Here is a 22,847-nt window from a genome sequence, read left to right on the forward strand (position 1 = left end):
AGATGACGTGTGCCTTCATTCCAATCTAGGGAAAGTTTTCCTAACTATTGTTCCAAAGGTTGGGCCTAATACTATTTGGATGAACTTAGAGCTTGGTCAGGGAGAGGAAGGGGAATGACATTGGCTCCTATTTAGATTATGTTTCCATTTCTTGAATCTCTGTTAGAAGGAACATGGCCCTGGGGGTAGGAATGGGGCGGGGGTAGGGCAGCCTCCCTTCACTGCTGTGTGATGCTGGAGAGGCACCTTCATTACTGACTAGTATCTATATTAATTAAAATACTAATATGTAATGCCATTACATTTAGTCTGTGGTGTAACAAAAAATAAAGTTTTGGTCTTTGTCCTGGGTCTCTAGCATAGAGCTGCTGAAGTCCTTGGAATCTCCTGAGTGAAAAGTATCATTTGTGTGCTCAAGGGGTGATTCCTGGGGGAAGGGGACAGGTGCTGGTTACTAAGAAGACCAAACCATGATCAGAGGTCCGCGCAGGACCTCAGGAGAGGAAAGGTTTAACGATTTAATCAGTCATGCCTACAAAGTGGAACTTTGATAAAACGCCCCTGAATAATAGGGTCTGGGGTCTTCTGGTTTGGTAAGGACTTGGAGCTCTGTGCACACTTCTCCTGCTGTACACTTTCCTGTTCCTAATTGTATCCTTTATGGTAAAGCAACAGACCAAGTAAAGTGCCTTCCTGAGTTCTGCAAGCCATTCTTGTGAATTACTGAACCTGGAGGGGTATTATGTGGGAACCCCCAAATTGTAGCCCGCATGAGACAGAAAGGTGTGTAGTCTAGCAATTGGCATCTGAATGAGGGTAGTCTCGTGGGACTGAGTCCTTTTAAATCTGTGGCCTCTGAAACTCATTCTGGGTGGCTGGTGTCAGAATGGGTTTGAGTTGTAGGACACCCGGTTTCTGTCGGACAATTGCAGACAGTCCTTAAAACACGCTAGTGTGCTGAACCAGGAGTGATTTGCCCAATGGAACACAGCTAAAAATAGCACACATGGGGGTACTCTGGGTCCTAAATCTCCCAACTGTCTTCTTTACACCAGTGTCTTGTAGATATTTAAACAAGTAAAAAATATGTATATTTTTTTCATTAGCAAATGTCGGAGATTCAGGGGCTTAGGGCAGAGGTTTCATTACAATGGTGGTGAAACTTACTGAAAATGGAGCTGAAGGGAAACTATAACCACGTAAAAATCTTTGTAAAATAGAAGTTAAATAGGAAATCTGAAGACTAGATTTAATCCTGGAAGGTGGGCCTTATGCTCACCTTGATAGGTACACGAATGTCTGGATTTCATCTAGCCCTCTAAAGAAGTTATGTTTTAAGAGATTGCTTAGAGTATTCGTAAGTTAAAAGAATCAGCTTCTTCTAAGTTGTAACCTTCTGCTGGTTCTGAAATTTACTCTTTGTGCATCTGTTAAAGATAGTGTGATATAGAATTTGAAATGCAGAGGATAAAATAGCTGTTTTAGTTATTTAAAAGTTAACATTTAGGGGACATGATATTATCTCACTTTTTCAGGCACCTAAACTCTGTAGGGTTTCCGTTTCAGTTTTTCAGGGGGCTTATCACAGAAACTATCTGTTAAATACTTAATTGGATTTGTGCTGTATGGTAGGAAGACTATTGTGGTCTCTTAATTAGATAAAAGGAGATTATGTGTCTTGCCATCTTCTCCAAAGGAGACTTCTTTTGTGTCCTGTGTCAGTGTTTTGGAAATTTATAACCCTCAGCTCCTGACCATGGTGTGTGTGCACTCAAAACCGTGTGTGGAATTCAGAGATAGAAATTGTGATGAAAACCCTACTTACATTTCATCCAGATATGGAACTGGAAGACTTCTCATTTCTTTGCTATTGATTTTCTTCCTTCCCACTTCCTTGAGTTTGAAACATTAGAGAATGTTTACATTTGATGTGGATTTAATACGAAGTGATGGAAGTGCGGTACTTGAGGTTTTGGATGATAATGGGGTGGTAGTGGTCTCTTATTTTTTAAGGCTTGAATTTTGTTTTTGAAATAGAATTAAAGTGGAAAGTACATTTTTTTTTTTTTTTTTTTTTTTTAGTGCTAAGTATCAAACCCACCTCCGTACATATATTTCCTGCCTGGAAAATATACTTTTGTCTTAAACTCACAAATCCATAGTATAGAAGGCCTCAGGAAAATCAAAATAAGATCGAGACTGTATTTTAAAAAGTGGATTGGTTCAGTGCTGACCAGAATCTGCCATATTTATGCTTGAAGTGAAAATCATCATCTGATGATTTCATCACCTGAAATGTGTATTTATTTTTTGAGGTACCATCTTAGTTCATTTTGTGTTGATATACTAGAATACCCGAGAGTGGCTAATTTATAATGAACAAAATTTATTTGGCTCATGATTCTGAAGGCTGGGAAGTTCAAGAGTGTGGCACTGGCCTCTGGTGAGGACCTCTGAGCCATGTCAGCCTATAGCAGAAGGAAGAAAGCAAGAGAGATAGAGTAAGGAAGCCAGATTCACTTTTTTTTTTTTTGTTGTTGTTGTTGATGGGCCTTTCCTTTATTTTATTTATGTGTGGTGCTGAGGATGGAACCCAGTACCTCACACATGCTGGGCAAGTGCTCCACCACTGAGCCACAACCCCTGTTCCAGTTTCACTTTTATAACGAGCGCACTTTCATGATAACTACCCCCTCCTGAGATAGTGACGCTAATTCACTGATGGGGTCAGGGCCCTCTTGACCTGATTATCACTATTAGGCCCCACCTCCCAATGCTGTTTTATTGGGGTCATTTTCCAACCCACGAGCTTTGAGGGCACATTCAAACCATAGGAGGTACTATAGGATACTTTGACCTATTCTTCAAGAAAATCATCTCCTTTCTCTCAAAGATGAAAATCAGCTTTCATTATCTTTTACTCTTCCTGCTTTCTGGCTCCAGGTACTCAGTTGACACACCGTCTTGTTTCCTTCTCTTTAGGTCATTCCCTAGTTCAGGACCCCATCAACTTGATTATTGAAATCCAAACTGGTTTCCCCACCTCTAACCCATTTCAGTATTTCTGCTGCTGTCTGGAGTGCAGACCTGGTCCTCTTCCCCTCCTTGTACGGTGCTTGATGGTTCTCAGCCTGTTATTACCGTACTCTTTTCCCACAAAATCTTCCATTCCCTGGTGCTGCCGTCAGTGGTTAAATGTGCCAGAAGTGTCCCCACCTTGTTAACATGACCCAAACTGTCCTTTTTGTCACACCACAGTTACTCCACATGGGTAAAGGCCATCTTTTTCAAAGACTAACTAAGGTCCCACTTCACCTGGGAAATTCTTCTAGAGCCTCCTCAGTGGTTCTCATATATGGATCATGGCTCATTCACCTTGGTATCCCGTGAATCTTGCCATTATTGTTGCTCAGAACATGTTCATTGAATTGAATTTATGGCTTATTCTTTTAACAGTGTGTGTTGCATGGGAGAGACAGACAGACACAGAAAGAAAGAATACAAGCCCAAGCACAATTCCTTTATGCGAGGGGCAGTGCAGAGAGCATTGTGGGAAGATAAAAATAAAGCTCAGCAATATCCAGACTGTGGAATATCCTGTAGGCAATTGACCTGATTTTGTCAATGAATAAATTGACAGCAGAGAGGCAGAGAGATGAAAAAGGGGCCTAGAGATTAAAAGCTATTCAAGAAGTGTATTAACCAGTTGTGATGTATAGATTTTATATGGATACTGATCCAGCAAACTGTAAAAAAAAAAAAGAAAAAAAAAAGTTGAGGAAATTTGAGTAGCAATAATTCACGTTTTGAAATTATAACTCATTTTTATAGGTGTGATAATGTTTTTTAAATGTTCTTATTAAAAATACCTCTGTTTAAGAGCTTGCTATAGTTTGGATCTTTATTTTTATTTTTCAAGATCTTGCTATATAGTGCCCAGGCTGGTCTTAAACTCCTTCCCAACTGAGTCTTCTGAGTAGCTTGGCCTACAGGTGTGTGCCACTGTTCCAGGTCAGTTTGGATCCTGAGTGTCCCCAAAGGCCCATAAGTAAAGGCTTGGTTCCCAGGGTGGGGATATTGAAATGTGGTAGAAACTTGAAGAAGCTGGGCTTATGGGGGATCTTTATTCATTGGGTGTATGACCTTCAAGGAAATTGCGAGGCCTCCCCAGCCTCCTCCTTGTATTCATTTGTTTTCTTGACCATGGGGGAGTAGTTTTGTTCTTCTGTATGCTCCTGCCAAAATGTGCTGACCTGGCACAGGTCCAGAAACACTGGGGCTACCCAATCATGGAGGGTAACTTCCAAAACTCTGATGCAAAGTAAACCTTTTCTCTTTCTAAGTTGACTTTCATAGATATTTTGTTACAGAATTAATTGTGGCTGCAGGATGTAATATCCAGGATTCACTTTAACCTGGTAAGAGTGGGGGTGGGGAGAGCAGGCGGGTGTGGAGATTGAACAAGTTGATAGTTGTTGCAGCTGGGTGATGGGTGAATGGGGGCTCATTTATTTTTCACTACTTCTGCCTGTGTTTGAAAGTTTCTGTAACAAAATGTGAAACATGAAATCGGGGATGGAACATGGATCTTGTTTTTAAAAATATGAAAGAACTTTAAACTTGAGGAGACTCAGGTCCTATCCTTGGTGCTCCTTGCTTACCTCCAGGACTTGGAGCCCCTCCTTCAACGTTTCTGGGCCTTGCTGAGTCTTCTGAGTAAATAAGGAGATGGTCGGGTGGTGTCTGCAAGGTAGGTGGTTATCTAGAGAGCTGAACTTTTGAGAGATAGTTTGCATGTGGGCTCAGGGAGCAAGATTTCAGAATTAGGAGGCCAAGTCTGTGAAGCATTGTTTCGTTCCAGCTGTGTATTTGTCTGATCAGATGAGTTATAAGCCCCTGGGAAACTGGCAGCATTCTGCCAGACATATTATCGACTGGAGTTGGTATAATTTCAGTCAAAAGCAAAGAAGCATCATGTTGTGATTAGTTGGGTGTTCTTGTCCCCATAGTTAATGCCACATGTACAGCGATTCATAGCTTGGTCTCTGGAGGTCAGGTGCAGCTCCCAGCTTGACCACAGGCTGTGCTATTTCTGCAACTTCCTTCATCTACCGTCTTCCTTCCAGGTTGCTTCAGACAGTGTCTGGCACATAGTAGTAGCTCAGTAAATGCTAGATAGAGTTTTTCATTGGCTCTTAGTTTAATTATATTTTGGATTTCTAGTTCTTGTGAGGCTCATCAAGGTTTAAGTGCATGTATCATCTTCAATTCCTTCCTTCTGCCCTCTGATTGGAATGCATGCATATGGGAGGGCTTGCCACAGTCCTCTGGATGTGAGAATAGGACTGGGGCAACATGGGAAGAGAGTCAGTTCCCAGAGGATAGCCTTTTCGAGGCCATCTTTTTTGTCTTGGTTGCCAACAGCCTGAATTGCTGAGGATTTGCCCAGACAGGACATTAGGAGTGAAGTCACATCTGGAGCTCAGTTCTCCTGACTGCAGGTCATTTCAGCTTTCTGAAGTCTTGTTGGCATCCTGATTGCTGGCTGGAGCGCAGTCTATGGAGGAAAATTCTCTGTCCCATCTATCCAATATTAACAAAGACATCCCCTCCATTAAGAAGGAATGCCTGGCAGGGTTCTTGCATTTGCAGGGAGGGGAAATGGGAGCATGCCTGGTGTTCCTCAGCGCTCTGACTAATCCTTTAATAGGCACAGAGGCTGCTGTCATTTCCTCTCTAAGACCTGGTGATCCTAGGCCCTTGCACGCCTCGTCCAGGCCGGCAGCACCTGTGAGCCCCCGCCCGTTCCTTGCAGTCAGTGTGCCTGACCTGGGTCATTGTTTCAGTCTTTCTCACTGACCTTGCTGGCCTTGGTTTCCATCCTTGAAACTTCCCAATTGCATTATTTCTCCAGCACCCATCCAGCTGCATCCTGTGATTTTTGTTCCTTTTTCTTTCTCTGTCTCTCCCTTTGCCCATAAACCTCTTGCTTTCCTCCTTAATGTTATTTCTTGATTGCCTGCCCCTGTTTATTTTCTATTCATTAAGCTAAAAATAAATTTATAAGCTTCTCTTATTTATCGTAGGGATCAGACTTCAGTTTACAGATTATCCTCCTCCTCCCTTTGTTTTTTCTGCAGCATTGAGACACTTTACAGCTCACGAACATTTTCTAATAAGGGGGAAAGTACTATCTCTAGGAGACTCGATAGGTTAAATAGTAAAATAGACCAGAGAGCACACTGGGCTTCACAGTTGAGAAGGTTAGATTGAATCCTAGGTTTCTGTTTCCAGTCACAAATGGTAGGTCTTTGGATAAGTTAGTTTCACTTTTTCCACCTTCAGTTTTCTCACCTGAAAAATGGGAATGATAATACCCATCTCTATGGGGTTGGAGATGATGTATTCTCGGCACTAATTAAGTTGAGTGGATCTTGGGTAATATTAAAGTGTATGGTGTGATCTTATTTTAGCTTCATAGAAAAGTATTTTTTTGAAGTAGATTCTCTATTTTTACCTGTTTCTACGAATTCATTTCTTTTTCTTCTTTTTGTTTTGTGGGGATGTTGGGAGAGAGAGAAATTGATCTAAGGCTAACATATTCTGTTGAAGAGATGTAGCATTAAGACTTGGTGAGTGAGATTTACCAGAAAATTATCTCTGGGAGGAGGCAAGGAGGGGAGTGGAGGTCTCCTTCTGGCACTTTTAAATTTCAGCTTTGTCCCTGGTCTAGCACCCTGCGAGGGCCTGGGCTGGGTGGGCTGGGGGGTGTGGCTCCTTCAGTCAGATTCATTGTCCTTGATCCTGAGCCCAGGTCCTAGATCAGGAGGCAGAGTGTCCAGTGGGTGGACATACCTGGGATGAGTTGTGGCTCTGCTGGGAAGTCTGTCTGCTCCTCAGCTTCATCTTTTGTACAGGAATTGTGCCAAGGACTGACTGTGGCATGTGGTGGTGGTGCTTAGTCAGTGCTGGTTCCTTTTCTAGTTCATGATGTAGCTCTGGTTTATGCTGTAGAAAGTTTCTGCCAAAGGAATTTCAAGGAGCAGACAGGCATTTTTGTGGGCAGTGAGACCTTTTAAACACCTGTAGATGATCCCTATCCTTCTGGAAAGGCTCATCTTACAGAGTAGGGACTTGATTTTAGTTTTTCACCTTCAGATGAGTGTCAGAGTGACACCACTGTGTCAAAACACGCATTCTGGCCTGCAAATCAAAACCTGCTGCTCAGACATAGACCTGTGGAGAATCTCCAGACGTCTGATGCCACCCTAGTTGAGAGTCACTGCTGAATGACATCTTAATGCATGAATAGTATTTGATAGAACTTTGGTTTGAGTGTTACCACTTAGGGGTACTGAAGTCCCTTTCTGAGAGATAGAGGGTATGCTCTTGTCACCTGTGTCTCATTAATAAGAGGTGATGTAATGCTTTTATGATATTGGTAATAACTAACTCAGGTGTGCTAACTCATTCAACTCTCACAATAGCCCTGCTGGTTAAATGGCTTTGCAATGCCCTTCCCATAGGACGTGTCCACAGTCACAGTTAGAATAGGGTGGAGCTCAGGCAGCTTGACTCCTGAGTGCATGCTCTTGTTCCCATTAATGACAGGTAGGACTCCCTTGGAAATGGGCCTTGGAGTCTGTAGCTCTTACCTAAGGGATCTGGAAATCAGGTAAGAACTGGTAGTCTCCTTCTCCGCTGACCCTGCACTATACTCAGGAGCTGTGCTAGTTGCCTTTTGAAGAATTTTCCTTTGGGGAGTGTTTTCTTTTATATTATAGCATCTGAACATCAAGTCACAGTTTGTATTTTTAGCTATGTTTAGTTCCTGACTTTCTTTCATTTAGATTTTTTTTCTCTATTAATTGTACCTTCTATTCCTCCCTCTTTTTTTTTTTCCCTGTCTGCTCTAGTAGAAGATTTTTCTTACAAACATTACTTGGTTTAAAGTGGATAATGTATGTGATTTTCCAAAGTTCAGTTTTCTCTGAAAAAATGTGAGAATCAGAGCCATATCCATCCATTTAGGAACTACTAAAATATAAGATGAGCTTTCCAATAAAAGTTATAATTATAATGCTCAGGGTTCCATTTCCAACTCAGCCACTATAAACGCCCTGAGGAAACAAACGGGGGAAATTGGATGTGATCTTATTGATTGTGATTTCGCTGCTGTGACGAATGGTTTTCCTGCTAGGGCGGGAGTCGCTTCCTCATTAAGCAGATACTTTTTGAGGGCCCCACATCTGCCAAACACTGTCGCGGTCCGTGACTTGATTTCTCCTGTTCATGGGGCCATAGTTCCATTTATGCTTTGAGTTGTTTTAAAAAATTCTCAGCAGCAGCTCTCAGCATAATTTATTAGGCCAGAGTCTAGGAATGCTGTTCCCTTTAAGCCACTTTTCCACATGCTTGAAGGGTAACGCATGTCTGTCTGACTGTCTGGGTAGTTTGGCTTTTGGATTTTCTCTCACTCCTTTCCTTCCTTCCTTCCTTTTTTTTTTTTTTTTTTTTAACTTTCTTGACTAGGTAGAAATAGTTTAAAAATGATTTTCTTTTATAAAAACATGAAATAGGTTAGTGTTTTCCCTTGAGTGGCTGCACCCACTGGTGCTGGTTAAAGACATGTATTCTTGTGCCTCACCTCGAATCTGGATTCAAGATTTACTGAATTAAGAGTTACCTGAGGTCACTAGCTTATTTTTAAAGTATGAGTAGAATATTCTGTTTTTCTTTTTGAATCAGAAGGTAATCTTACCTCACCCCCACCTGCAGTTAACATACTCTGATTTAAAAAGCAACAAATTTCCAAGTAAGTTTCTTAGAATTAAGTTTTAGAATTTGAGACATTTTCGTTAAATTTTTAGTGAAATGTTATTTGGTGTTTCATAAACTAGAGATATTCTTAAGTTTTTATTAGTAAAACATCAAATTACATGACTAGGTTTTTAAAAAAATAAAATTTAATGATGACTGAACTCATTCATTTCTAGTCTTGTTCAAACTCGTGATTTAAAATGACTCACCGAGTTGGATAGGGAGCCAAGACTTGGAAAAACTGGGTACTGTCCCTGCCATCATCTGTGTGACCCCAGGGCCCAGCATGCCCCTCTGTCCGGTAAGGGACTACCTGGATGCACTGTGACCTCCCTCCTGGTTCTGATTGAGTGAGACCCTGTAGGAGGAGAAGCATGAGATGTTGACATGTGGAAAAGTACGTTGGAGAGAGGAGGTTCTATCTTGGCAACAGGACTTTTAAAATGAGCTCTCTGGAAGACGAAGGAATACAATCCATAAAGAATAAGAAAATAGAGGTTGAAATGAGACACTGTGCCACATGCTTGTAATTCCAGCTGCTTAGGATGGTGAGGTAGGAGGATCACAAGTTTGAGACCAGCCAGGGCAACTTAGTGAATCCCATCTCAAAAAAAAAAAAAAAAAAAAAAGTCAAAAAGAAATGATGGGCAGTTTCTTGTACTCATTCAGAAAAAACAATGCTATACTCATCCAAATTCCCGGCTATTGAACCCAGCCAGGAAATGGACTTCCTTAAGGCAAGGACTACCCTTTGTTTGACACGTTAGTTGAACTGTTGCCGGGTACATTTGTGTCACTTACAAATTCTAATAGAGGTGTGTGATGGTAGGAGCTGCTCCCAGCAATGCTTCCAGTCATCTTACTAGAAACCACCTCCAGTAGAGGAAAGAAACAAAGCGTGCTGCCTCCAAGGACTAAGCTGCAAGGACACAATTCCAGCAGCAGAGAAGGGGAGAAATGGGAACTTAGCCAGTGACTTCTTGCTTGTGCTATTGTGTTCCATTTCTCTCTATTCATTTATGGAGAGAATGACGAATGCATCAAAGGTAGCAAAGTATATAAAGACCAGTGTTCCTTAAATCTCAGTTATTTATGGACCACTTTATTTAATGGAAAAAAATGTCTTGCAGATCCTCAGTAATAAATATTTTTATTATGAAGCAGCTTAAATATGCCTGAACATAAAACTCGGTATAAACTCCTTATGCGCCTAGCTCTTATATAACTGTAAAACAATGACAAATTTATAGAGTAAATTTGAACAAGACTACAAAACCAATAAAATTCAAGTCAACACTAATTTATCATGACAGATAATTTTGTTTGACTCAAATTAAACCTATCTTTGAAAATGTGATTATGTTTCTGACAGCCAAAGTGCCACCTCCTCTGAAATCCCTGTGGAACTCAGCTGTCCTTCTGTGTCCCCGTAGTCTAAACTTCCTTCATGTGAAGCACCTTCATTTAACAGAATACACGATTCAGACTTTAGTTCTGCCTCATTTATTTTTATTTGACTTTGATGATTAAAATTATACTAGCAGTGTCAGGATTGGAAACATCAATACAAATTCATTTTTGATCAAGCAGAAACTTAGGACTTGGTGCCTATTTGCACATGGGGTAGTGGAAGCAAGAGAGGGGTCATTGGGACCAACATGTTTGGTTGAAGATTTGGGCAAGAGTGGATGGTGCTATGTAGCAAACCATGAAACAAAAGAGGAAGAATAGGTTTGGGGGGGAAATGATGATTAGTTCAAGACTTGTATTGCTTATGTTTCTAGCAGAATGGTAGACTAGATATGGTAACATGCTTCCCCACTATATTCTGGGTAAAACCTTTTTAATGCATCTTTGGGATTAGAGGAACTAAGACAGTGCCAAAGTCTCCCACTTCATTCAGATCAACCAATCCTCTGGGGGGGGGGGGGGGGGGGATGTAAGACTGAAGCTGGGAGCTTTATGTGTAAATAAACCCAAAAGACAAACAGCCTCAGGAGCCAATGCTGTGGTCACCACTGGGATTGGAGACTGAGCCATGGGTGTGTGTCTAGGTAGGAGAGCTGCATTCTACTAGGACCTATAAAAAGAGCCAGAGTGGATCCAGGTAAGTAGTGTTATTTGGCTTCTGGCAGAAACAAATGCTCATCCTTTTTGGAAGAACATTTCTTACTCAGATTAACCAGATGAGTTCAGAATCAAAGCTCTCCAGTCCTTTTGGAAAACAAGAAACCAGGACTGACAGCAGAAACATGCAAGGAAACAATAGATTTAGAACACAGGGGACTTTAGATGTTAGAATTATCTGATACTGTGTTTGAAGTATTTTAAGAAATAAAGCAAATAAGTGCCAATAGCATGGGACCAGGCATGGACTGGGGGTGTAACTCAGTATGGGTGGGGCCCTGGGTTTAGTCCCCAGCACCAAACCAAACCAACAAACGTACAAAAAACTCAATTGTTTGTAAGTGTTGAAGCTAAGAACTAAATAAATTAGATGGGGAATTCAGCTAAAGAGGGAATTAATGATCTGGAAAAAAGTTTTAAAGAAATTAGCATAATTAACAAAGAAGGGAGAAAAAAACAAAACAAAACCCGGAAGTGTAGTTGGAAGATATAAGGGTCATAGTGAGATCTCTTCAGAGTTCCAAAAGGTAAAAAGAACAAATGGAGGAAGTAATATTTAAAAATCTAATCTATGAATAATTTCCAGAGAGAGTTTATGAAGGATGTAAGTGATCAGTGTTTCTTAAATTCAAGTAACTTGTGGGCAGATAAGAGAAGCACAGCAGTCTTGGGGTGCAGTTCAGGGGTAGAGTGCTTGCTGAGCGTGCAGGAGGTCCTCAGTACAATCCCCGGCTGCAAAAGACAAAAACCACAAACAAGCAACCAAACAACAACAACAACACTAAAAGAAAATACAAATTGTGTGCCCACAGAACTGTCATTCAAGAAAAACCTAAAATACACTTTGAGAAAAAATTTCTACCCGATTTTACCACATCAGAAATTAACTCGGAAACTTCTTAAAGGATGTATTTCAGGAAGAAGAAAGTGATGCTGGAGGGCTGAAGTGCAAAGAGGACTGGTGAACAGAGGAACTAGTAAACGTAGGCAAATGCCATTCATTAAAATTAAAGTCCAGAATGGAGTTCCTCTGCCACACCAGCCACTTTCCAGGGCACATGTGGCTGGTGGCTGCACAGATACAGAGCATTCTCATTGTGGGACAGGGTTCTGTTGGATGGCGCTGTTGCGGGTGATGGAGGGGAACATACCCTGAAAGAACATCTACTGTGTGCTGACTCTGAGAAGCCATCATTTGTAAGGGCCACATTCTACTTCAAATTTTTTAAGGAAAAAATTGCCCTTTTTTTTTTTTTTTTAAAGATACTACCTTTTATAAGGCATCTCAATATTACCTGCGCGAAAAGGGGAAGAAATGTGCCTGTAGGAATAGATGCAACATGGGGGTAGAGCATGGGGGGCACAGGGTCCCAGGAGCTGCGGTGCAGGCTGCGCATAGAGGCGGCAAGAGAGCTCTGGCCTGGAGATGGAGGATGCTGCCTGGAGTTAGGGACGTTTCAGTAGATGTGTGATGAGTCAGTGGGTGCTGTGCCCGTGATAGAGGGGGGTTATCAGAATACACTTGATAGCTGAGGTGGTGGTATGGTTGAAGTCACTTACAAAAGGTCTGTGTGAAGCATGAAGAGGTTGGCATGAAGCTTTGCAAACCTTCAGAAGGTCTGTGGTTAGGTTGAGAGGAACCCAAGATGGAGCCTGGAAAAGAGCTTTCTGAGAGGAGGAGGAGAATCAGAGAGAGCTCAGACAACCCGAGACCTCCAGGGAGTGAAGAGGTGAGAAGCTGCAGAGACTGCCTAAGATCAGGTGTGTGTATTACTGCAAGAAACCGCGTGCTTTCCTTGATAGGAGAAGTACTGAAAATCATAGCTCCTTCGAGAATGATTTCTGAAAGGCATTTGGGAAGCCTTCAAGAAAGGGTGACATTTGGGGTGGGCCTTGAAGGCTATAATTGGTATGTCAGAGTAGTCATGGTGGTAGTAGGACAGTCTAGACAGAGGGGTCACACTTCCAGCATGGGGCGGTGAAAAGACGCTAGCTTTGGCAATAATTTCCAGTGACCTGGCTTCATTGTGTCCAGCTTCCTTCCAGGTGAACGTCTAGAGCTGATAAAGCAGCATTTATTCCCTGATATCAGTAATATACCTTTTATTAATCTTAAGTTGATTTTCTCTCTTTTGCTTTCTTTTTTCTCCCTTGGTGCTAGGGATCAAACCCAGAGCCCCACTCATGCCAGGCAAGGGCTCTTCCACCCTCAAGTTAGAAAATAGCCAAAAGAACCACAGATCTGACCAAGTACTTCCCCAATGCTCTAAATAGATTATGCCTAATGTGGGATTCCACAACATTCTTTTAAGTTATGAAGCATTACTGAATTGGGGGATTTATATTCTGTATTAAAAACCTTAATACATATCATATGTTAAGATGAGTAGTCACATGACATCCTTAGTGTACAGTCAAAAAAGAGACAATGATTTCCTAAAGTTGACCAGGTTGGAGTGTTAAAAAAATACGGTGCAGCTAAGATGCGGATTAAAATCCAGGCCCTTGATTTTTATTTTTTTATTTTCCATTTGTTTTATTGGTACATTATGGTTGTACATAATGGTGAGAGGTGTTGTTACATATTTGCACCAAGCCCTTAATTTAAAAGCCATGTAACACCTGTCAGATTATTGGATCTCTCCACGCTTCAGATTTCTTCATTTGAAAACAAACATAGAAATAATAGTTTCTGCCTCAGGATGGATGTGAGGATTAATGGAAAACTTAGCAAAACATTTGCCTGTTATTAAAATAAAAATATTCTAGCCCTCTTCAGTAAATAAATACAATAAACCAGTGGTTTCCATGGTGGTGCATCAGCATCATTTTGGACAATTAGGAAAAGAAAAAAGAAAAAAAAGGTTCCCAAATAATAACCCAGGCCTGCTATATCAGAGAACATGGGCTTTGTATTTTTTGTAGGAATAATTAGTTTGGGAACCTATACTCTGGACTTGAGTACATTTTGGGTCACTTATACCTGAATATTGAACCTCTTCTTTGCTGTACATTTGGAGCATGGGCTCTGAGTATTTGCTGAGTGTTTATTAGTTCCAGAGATTAATATGTGGATCTTCAGTCCTTTCATCTTCTTTCTCACCTTTCACTAGCCCCTTTCCCTACATCCCATATTAAATTTTGGAACAGCAGGGTGGATTATGTCCTGGACAGCCTGGTTCTCAGGACTTCTTAAAGAAAGTTAAATAAAACCTTTTTTTTTTTTTAAAATAGAAACTTTGCTGAGACAGACATTTGGCATGTTAAAATTGAACTTGAGTTTAGTTTCTAAAATAAATATTTCAGACTTTTTTTTTACCCTTTGGAAAAATGCAGGAAATGCTTCTAAAATAACTGATATTCCCCTTATTCAAGCTGGGGTTGTTATTGGCTGGATTCCAGCATGTGTTCTTTTTCCTTCGGGGGACGTGTAAGGGAGCACTCTGCTCCACGCCAAGACACACACAGGCTGTAATCCCTCAAATCTACAAGTGCCTTTCATACAGTGGCAGTTATTTGGTATATTCTAAAATGTGGCCTGGAGATTAAAATAAGAAGAAAAATGTTTACTGCATTTAGATCAATTAGAATGTTTTCTTGAAGGTTTGTGTATGGAGACTTTAGTTAAAAAAAAAAATGGTACACCATTGTATTGCCACAGAAGCAGCATGGTTGCTTGTGTATATTTAGTACATCTATTTTACCTCTCATTGGATAAGGAATGCCTGAAGTATCAGCTACATTAGACAGAAACGTTGTGGAGTACCAAATTCCCAGCTTCTAGAATGGTAGGTGGCCCGTAGTGATTGCTCAATAAAAACCTACTAAATGAATGAGCTAACAGTACTTGGTTAATATTTGTTGGATGGATACATGGTGCTCTGTAGTTTTTGTGATGGTTCCTACTTGATTTCCATGTGGTTGACCGATGGTGCCTTCCCAGCTTGACAATCGATGGAATAAGGATTAAAGGGGCCGCTTAGCTATCTCCAAAAGCCTTGGGTCGTAAATAGCAAAGGTGGAACCACCCTTGAATCTGTTGCTTTCTTCCTGCCGTGTTCTAGAACAGCCTTTAGAATATTCATGAACATTAATTTCTCCCTCCCCCCAGTTGAGACCCTCTTTACTTGAGAGTGTGACAGGAAAATATACTGTGTGCAGGCTTTCCCAAACTGCTGTCTTCATCTTCAGCCACAAATTTATATTCTTCTTTCTCCCAAATACTTTAAGATGTAAATTTGTCAATAGTATAATCTAAGTTATTAAAATAAATACATTTTCATAGCTGTGAGGGGAGTATTCTCCAGTATATTTTTTCTTGTTTGCCTGATCATTTTCATCTTTTTTGGGGGGGAGTGGGGGGGGGGGGTCTGGGCGTTGAACCCAGGGCCTTGAACCCAGGGCCTTGCTCATGCTAGGCAAGTGCCCTACCACTGAGCTACAGCCCCAGCCCTTGCTGGGTCATTTTGATACAAAAATTTCAGCAGAGTTGAATTGATCCAACTGATATTTCTGGAATCAGGCCCAGGAAGCACAAACCTTCCCTGCAGTATTAGCAAATGCTGGCCAAACATGTAAGGTTCTCAAATGGCGGCAAAATCTGGGTGTGCGCCTTGCCAAAGCCACTCGCTGGAGCCGAGGTTCTGAGTAATAAAGGATTTCAAAATCTATGAAGCTCATTCTCATTCCTATTTACTCTTTTGTTGAGAAAGATCATTTGGTGATGTCAGCAAGATTTTGTCCAGTGTGGGGTTGGTAGGTCAGAGTGCATTCTACCAGACTGCTAAATTTAAACTTACTGTCATTATCTTACAGATGACTTTAAAGAGTTAGCTGAACAATGCCCACAAAGCTCTGATTTTGTTGTGAAGTATCCATGAAAATTGAATTCCTTTTGCCCGCTGTGGACAGTAGCCTGTGGTGTTGGAACTGAGCCACAGGAGGGAACATACCATGGCTTGTATTGTGGTCCCTCCGGGGTCTGGGCATGGAAATCCATGGTGGGGACTTTAGGAGCGGTTTCGGGTGGAAAGACAGCCTTTTCTTTTTTCAGCTGGTGCCTGCCTCCTCCGCTGGCGCTGGACAGAGCCATTGTGTGTGTTCAGGCTCTCACAAAGCTGGATCCCATCATCCCCGACGCGGCTGTTTTCATCAGCAGCTCCCGTCCAGCCTTTGTTGTCCTGCTGCACAGTGGGGAGAGGCTGACACAGAGTGGCTCAGTGATGGCCTTCCAGGGAGCTTGTTTGAGTTTGCCATTGCCATCTGTCCTCTGCTTCCCTTGCCGTGCAGGCTTAGTCACGTTTTGTGACATAGGTTTCTGATTAGTGTGACCTGGGCACTGTAAGAAAGAAGTAGAGGTGAGCACTGTTTCAAAGAAAAAAAATTATGAAAAAAAAAACAAAAAACTTGCTCATTTTCTAAGGTTAGGTAGAACAAGATGTGAAGCATTAGGATTATTTTCATTCTTGAGTGACTTGTTTTCTGAATTTTCAAAACTGCTGAGGTCCTCCCCTTAAGACTTGGGTCACCCTTGGGGAAATAAGAGGCCAGGACTTGATGCTGTCAGTCAGTTAATTCTAATAGATTAGCATGGGTCTCTCCTGTCTCTTGCAGGTGGCTTGGCACAGGTATAGTTTTATCTTGTTGAAAACCTTTTGTCCCACTCTGAGCAGGGGGAATGAGCTGCTATCAACAGGACCAGTAGTAGGACCAGAAAGCTTTCGATGTGACAGGCAGTTTCTGTTGAGGACACCTGCCACCGGGGCACAGTGAACCATTGTTCCTTTGGTTGAATGTATTCTGGGCAGGGCCACCTCTGTTAGCCTGGGGTTGGGTTTTCACTTTTTTTCCCGCCTGCATTTCAGTTTTAGAAGAACAGATTTCTGCCTGTTCTACAGGTTTTGCTGATGTGAATTTAAAGTGTGTGAGTGTGTGTACGTGTGAGATTCATACGAACGTTATTTCCAAGGGTGCACATTGAGAAGTCGTGGCGGAAGGAGTGCTTGGTCAGAGAGGAGGCCGGTGATCTGGACTCACATCTGTGCTTCCTGGCTGTGTGGCTAAGGGAAAAACATTTTACTTCCCTGGGCACGGTTTTCTCGGAGTGAGAGATTGCCGTGGTCCCCAGTGTTGAGATTCCACCGTTGTGCTTTGTGCGTTTTGGGACGCTAAGAGCATCAGAAGTGGAGGGAGGCAGGTGTGTTGCCCCTGCGGAACCAGAAAATAACCCCAGGGGGAGCTCTCTTAATTAGGTGACGATTGTATGACCTGGCCAGTGATAGGTTTCAGTGTGATCTCGGTGGCAAGTTTGCAAAAGAAGAGAAAAAAAATTTTGCATTTCTAGAAAATTGCTTTTGCTCAATCCTGAAAGTGTTACCAAACACTTGAGTTTGAACTTCTAAATTAAGGACTACATTTTGAGTGTCCCTTTACAAAAATGCTTGGGATCAGAAGTGTTTTAGAATTTTTTTGGATTTAAAATAATATATATATGCAGGTACATGATGAGCCATGTTGGGGAAGGGACCCAAGTGTAAACGCATGATTTGTCTGTGTTTCATACATACCTTACACACATAGCCTGAAGATGATTTTATGCAATATTTTAAATAATTTTGTGCATGAAACAAAGTTTCACAGTATGGAATTTTCCACTTGTGGTATCTTGTTGGTACTCAAAAAGTTTCAGATTTTTGAGCATTTGGGGATTTTGGAATTTTTGAATTGGTGATGTTCACGCTGTACTGACTTCAGTTAAATGACAAACAACACTTCTTATTAGCTCTTATTATTCAGATAAGAGGCAACCTACAGATGAGGCTAATATAACATAGATGTTCTGTTTTTGTTTTGTATTCCCATCCTCTTATAAAAAACATCCTTATTTAAAACTTTCAGTTGTACAAGCAATATATGTTAAGGGTAGAAAATTTGGAAAGTACCCAAAAGGAAATACAACTGGCTTCTAGGAATGTTATTATGCACACTTTCGTGTCTTTTTAGATTATACACACCCAGTTTGTAGAACAAAATTGGGACCATACTATATAACTTGATACCTTGCCTTTTTTCTTGATGTGTTCCTTTTATGGTTTTTGAAACTGAGGTTTCAAACAAAGGCAGAGATTAATGAAATATTATGTTTGGCATGCCTGTTACAGGGACTGTTTTGACTTACAGAAATAGAATTGTGGACCAGTATCTGAAAATAACATTTGTCCTGTTCCCTCGCGAACAGGCTTTCAATATTTGGCATATATAAACATTGTCATAACTATTACTGTAATTGACAAATGAGGACTTCTTAATCTATTAGCTCTTAAAATCTATTGCTAATTCCTTTCTCTCATTTGAGATTTCTGTGCCAGCGTTGCTAGCTGCAACATCAGCAAGCATGTTATTTTAACAATGTTCTTCTGGATGCCCTGATTCCTCAAGCTGAAACTAACCAGTGTGGGCAAGGCCACACATTTGGCAGTAGGATGGTTAAGGGATTCCTTTTGCCCAGATATATTATACATCTGATAATATTTATGATTTACTTATTGAGTACTGGTTTTGAAATGAAAGATTATTAGTTTCCCCTTTGGATTATTTAGCCCATAAAATTTTCTGTTACAACATCTACACTGCATTGTAAATATATTCTAAATCCTAAACCACACTAGAATTTTTTTTTTTTTTATGGTCTCTACTTTTGTGTCTTTTGGTGGTGTCCTTTGAAGTCCTAAAATGTTTTCATGTTGATTGAGATTAAATCTGGGTTTCATTTTACTTTTTGAAACATATTGAGCAAGTTAATTTTCTGTTTGAGTTCCTAAGGGGAATGACTCCAGGCCTCTGTGTCCCAAGAATTCAGACTGAACCTTGCCAGAACATTCCTGTGGTTTTCCATGGGGCAGATCAGTGTGTTCATGAAATTTTAGTTGTAGCTGGTGTTTTCTGTGGTTAATTAAAACATCTGGCTTTTGAATTTTCCACAAACAGAGCATAATGGTGTGGCCAAACCTTTTTAATAATGATTGAATAGTTCAATCCTCCCCTCAGAGTGGCTCACACGTGTCTTAGGGTACCATACGCTGTTGCCTCTGTTCATTAATGATTTTAAACATTTGGAAGGTATTTGAGACTGTCCTGCCAACTATGTACCCTTGAGAGGGCGGGGTACAGGGTTTGTGAATTTGAGTCCTCATAATGGCTTCTGGCCTCTGCCCCTCCAGGTTGGAGCTGCCGTGGGTGAGCCGCTGCGATCGCTGGCCAAGCATGCTGTGGTCGGACCTGCCCAGCCGTGGAGCAGAAACACTGGCCGGATGGAAAATCCATAAAAGAAAGCTCTTCTGAAAAACTGAGACAGACGATAACTTAAGAAGAGTCAGGTTGGTATGAGATAAGAGAGGCTGGAAAAAGTACATTGGGTTGCACAGGGAAAATTGTTTTGTTCCTTCCATAAGCATTTTTGAGACAACCCCAAATAATTATCCCTAGGACATTCCCACCATCGGGTCCATGGCACACAGACAGCTTTCTCCGTCTGTTGTTGTCTTCCTTGTTTCTCTTCCTGTCCTCTCCTCCGTCCCATCATCTCTTTCATCTTCCCCTTGTTTCTCAGAGAAGAAAGATCCTCAGCCCAAATATGGAACAAGCCACAACCAGAGGCCACCCATCCTGGCCTCAGTGATTGTGGCTTTATTTTGGAGAGAAAGGTATCATCCCCAAGGACACGCCCTCACTGATCTTCCTCCTCCAGCCACATCCCATCTGCCTACAGTTACCACACAACTTGTCCTTTCAAATTATGAATCTGTCAGATGATTAGTGCACTGATTAGGCTACAGTTCTTACAATTGGATCATTTTGCCTGCTTGCACAGATTTTGGGGACACCACATGTTCAAATCATAACAGTGGGGAAAGACTGACAATTCTGGGAATTGTCACCATAAAAAAAAATCATAACAGGGAGTTGGAGAAAAGGAGCTGAGGGAGGAGCACATACACAGACAAACACAGACACATGCATACATAAACATACACACATACACAGACATACTTGTTTTCACATGCTCACAAACACAAACACATAGACATAAGTGCATGCACACGCGCACATACACACACACAAATGCATAAACTTTGGTCGTCGTTTTAGCCTAAAAGCAGCGTCTCTCATTACTTGCTAGCTAGGTAGGTGACTTACATCCAAAGCCTCAGTAGCTTCTAGGTTTGGGCTCTCGATGCAAAATGACGTGGCATTGGCTTTCCTTCAGAGGCTCAGGGAGGGTGACACGAGCCAGGGTGTATTTAGGTAGCCGACACACTGCACTGGAGTATTACTAGAACCAGAACACAGGTCTGTGGGAGCTGAGATGAAATTCTGAGTTCTGCTGCATAGTGGAGAGACTAGCAGAGAGGACTGTTTACAAAGCAGAAGTGGGATTTAGACTCCAGGAACATTAAAAAAAAAAAAAAAAGATCCCTTTAATTCAATTATTTGCTTTCAAGTCTAAAAAAAAGGAGGGCTTTCCTGAACCTATAGTTAAAGCAAATTACAGATAAGGAAGATAATTTCAGAGCATCACTAGTAATAGAATCTAGTTATTTACTGTAAATACTATTGTTTCAGGAGCAGCCAAATGAGAGCTAGTTAGAAAACTGCCCAGAGTTTAACACTAACAGGGTAACAGCTGCCGTCTCACCAACAGTTGTATTTTTGTTCCAAGCAGATTCCAAGCACATCAATGAATTCTAAAGATTTATTTTCTCTTCTGAATGTTAGACTTTATTATTATTTAAATTGATAATTATTATTGGCTAATTAAAAAATTTATAGTCTATGTTTTGGGGGGAAATTTAGGTTATAGAAAAATTGAGCAGAAAGTATGGAGAGTTTCCATGTTACACCCTTTGCGTGCTTCCCCTATTATTAATATCTTGCATTAGTGTGGCGCATTTGCTATAATCAATGAGCCAATATTGATGTTTTGTAATTAACTAAAGACTATAGTTTATATTAGATTTTTCCCCTCATTTTGGATATTCTGTGGGCTTTGCAAATTATCATATTGTGTACCCATCATTACAACATCACACAAAATAGTTTTACTAACTTGGAATGGAATCGCCATTTGACTCAGTTATCCCACTCCTTGGCATATACCCAAAGGACTTAAAATCAGCATAGCATAGTGACGTGGCCACATCAATGTTTATAGCAGCTCAGATCATAATAGCCAAGATACAGAACCAATCAAGGTGCCCTTCAACAGATGAGTGGATAAAGAAAATGTGGCATATATACACACAATGTAATATTACTCAGTCAGGAAGAAGAATGAAATTATGGCATTTGCCTAAAAATGGATGGAACTGGAGACTATCATGCTAAGTGAAATAAGCCAATCCCAAAAAACCAAAGACCCAATGTTCTCTCTGATATGCAGATGCTAAGACACAATAAGGGGGTGGAGCAGAGAAGAATAGAAATTCATTGGATTATATAAATGAAAATGAAGGGAAGGGAAGGGGGATGGGAATAGGAAAGACAGTAGAATGAATTGGACATAGCTTTCCTATGTTCACGTATGAACACACGATCAGGGAAACTCCACATCATGTATAACCACAACAATGGGAAGTTATACTCCATGTATTTATAATGTCAAAATATACTCTACTGTCATATATATCAAAAAAGAACAAATAATTTTTTTTTTAAAGAGGAGAAGGAGGAAACAGATAAATGATAGCCTTTAGTTAAGAACTTCATAGAGCCCGCCTATTTTTTTTTTTTATTTGTATGTGGTGCTGAGAATTGAACCCAGGGCCTCACACATGCCAGGCAAGCACTTTACCACTGAGCTACAACTCCAGCCCTAAAAAGAACAAATAATTAAAAAAAAAACAAAAAAAAAACTTTATTTCTATGAGGAAAGTCATTGGGATTTTAATTGGAATTGCATTGAATCTGTATAATGTCTCTGGTAGAATGGCCATTTTGACAATATTAATTCTGCCTATCCAAGAATATGGGAGATCTTTCCATCTTCTAAGGTTTTCTTCAATTTCTTTCTTTAGTTTTCTGTAGGTTTCATTGTAGAGGTCTTTCACCTCTTTTGTTAGATTAATTCCCAAGTATTTTTTTTTTGAGGCTATTGTGAATGGAGTGGTTTTCCTAATTTCTCTTTCAGAGAATTCATCATTTATGAATAGAAATGCATTAGATTTACATGTATTGATTTTATATCCTGCTACTTTGCTGAATTCATTTATTAGTTCTAGAAGATTTATAGTGGGGTTTTTTTTGGATCTTCTAAATATAGGATCATGTCATCAGCAAATAGTGACAGTTCTTTTTGTATTTGTATCCCTTTAATTTCTTTGGTCTGTCTAATTGCTCTGGCAAGTGTTTCAAGGACGATGTTGAATAGAAGTGGTGAAAGAGGGCATCCCTGTCTTGTTCCATTTTTTAGAGGGAACGCTTTCAGTTTTTCCTCCATTAAGAATGATGTTGGCGGTGGTCTTAGCATACATAGATAGCCTTTACAATGTTGAGGTATGTTCCTACTATCCCTATTTTTTCTAGTGTTTAAGGCATGAAGGGGTGTTGTATTTTATCTACAAATTAAAAAAAATAAATAATTAAATTAAAAAAAAAACTTTTAAAAATAAGTAAAAAGAAACAGTTTTACTGACCTGAAAATCTCCAGTGTTCTGCCTATTCATCCCTCTCCACCTTCCCCTGAACCCCTGATCTTTTTACCATTTCCACTGTTTCCTTTTCCCAGAATATCATATAGTTAGAATCATATAAAATGTGGCATTTTCAGATTTGCTTTTGTCACTTAGTGATATTCATTTTTAGTTTATTCATATAATGGTTCTAGTAATTGTTTTGAATGTTGA

General features: G+C 40.5%; 1 protein-coding gene across 11 annotated transcripts in view; it reads left to right on the plus strand.

Annotated features, from left to right (window-relative positions):
- APBB2 (amyloid beta precursor protein binding family B member 2) overlaps window positions 1-22,847 on the plus strand; it is a 346,284-nt gene that overhangs the window by 40,789 nt on the left and 282,648 nt on the right. For all 11 annotated transcript variants that reach the window (XM_079152829.1, XM_079152827.1, XM_079152828.1 and 8 more), the window contains one exon: window positions 19,167-19,322. The gene's annotated coding sequence lies outside the window, so the exon portion shown is untranslated. The remainder of the gene's footprint in view (window positions 1-19,166; window positions 19,323-22,847) is intronic.

Source organism: Sciurus vulgaris, assembly GCF_902686455.1.
Source record: "Sciurus vulgaris genome assembly, chromosome: 9".
Classification (NCBI taxonomy): Eukaryota; Metazoa; Chordata; class Mammalia; order Rodentia; family Sciuridae; genus Sciurus; species Sciurus vulgaris.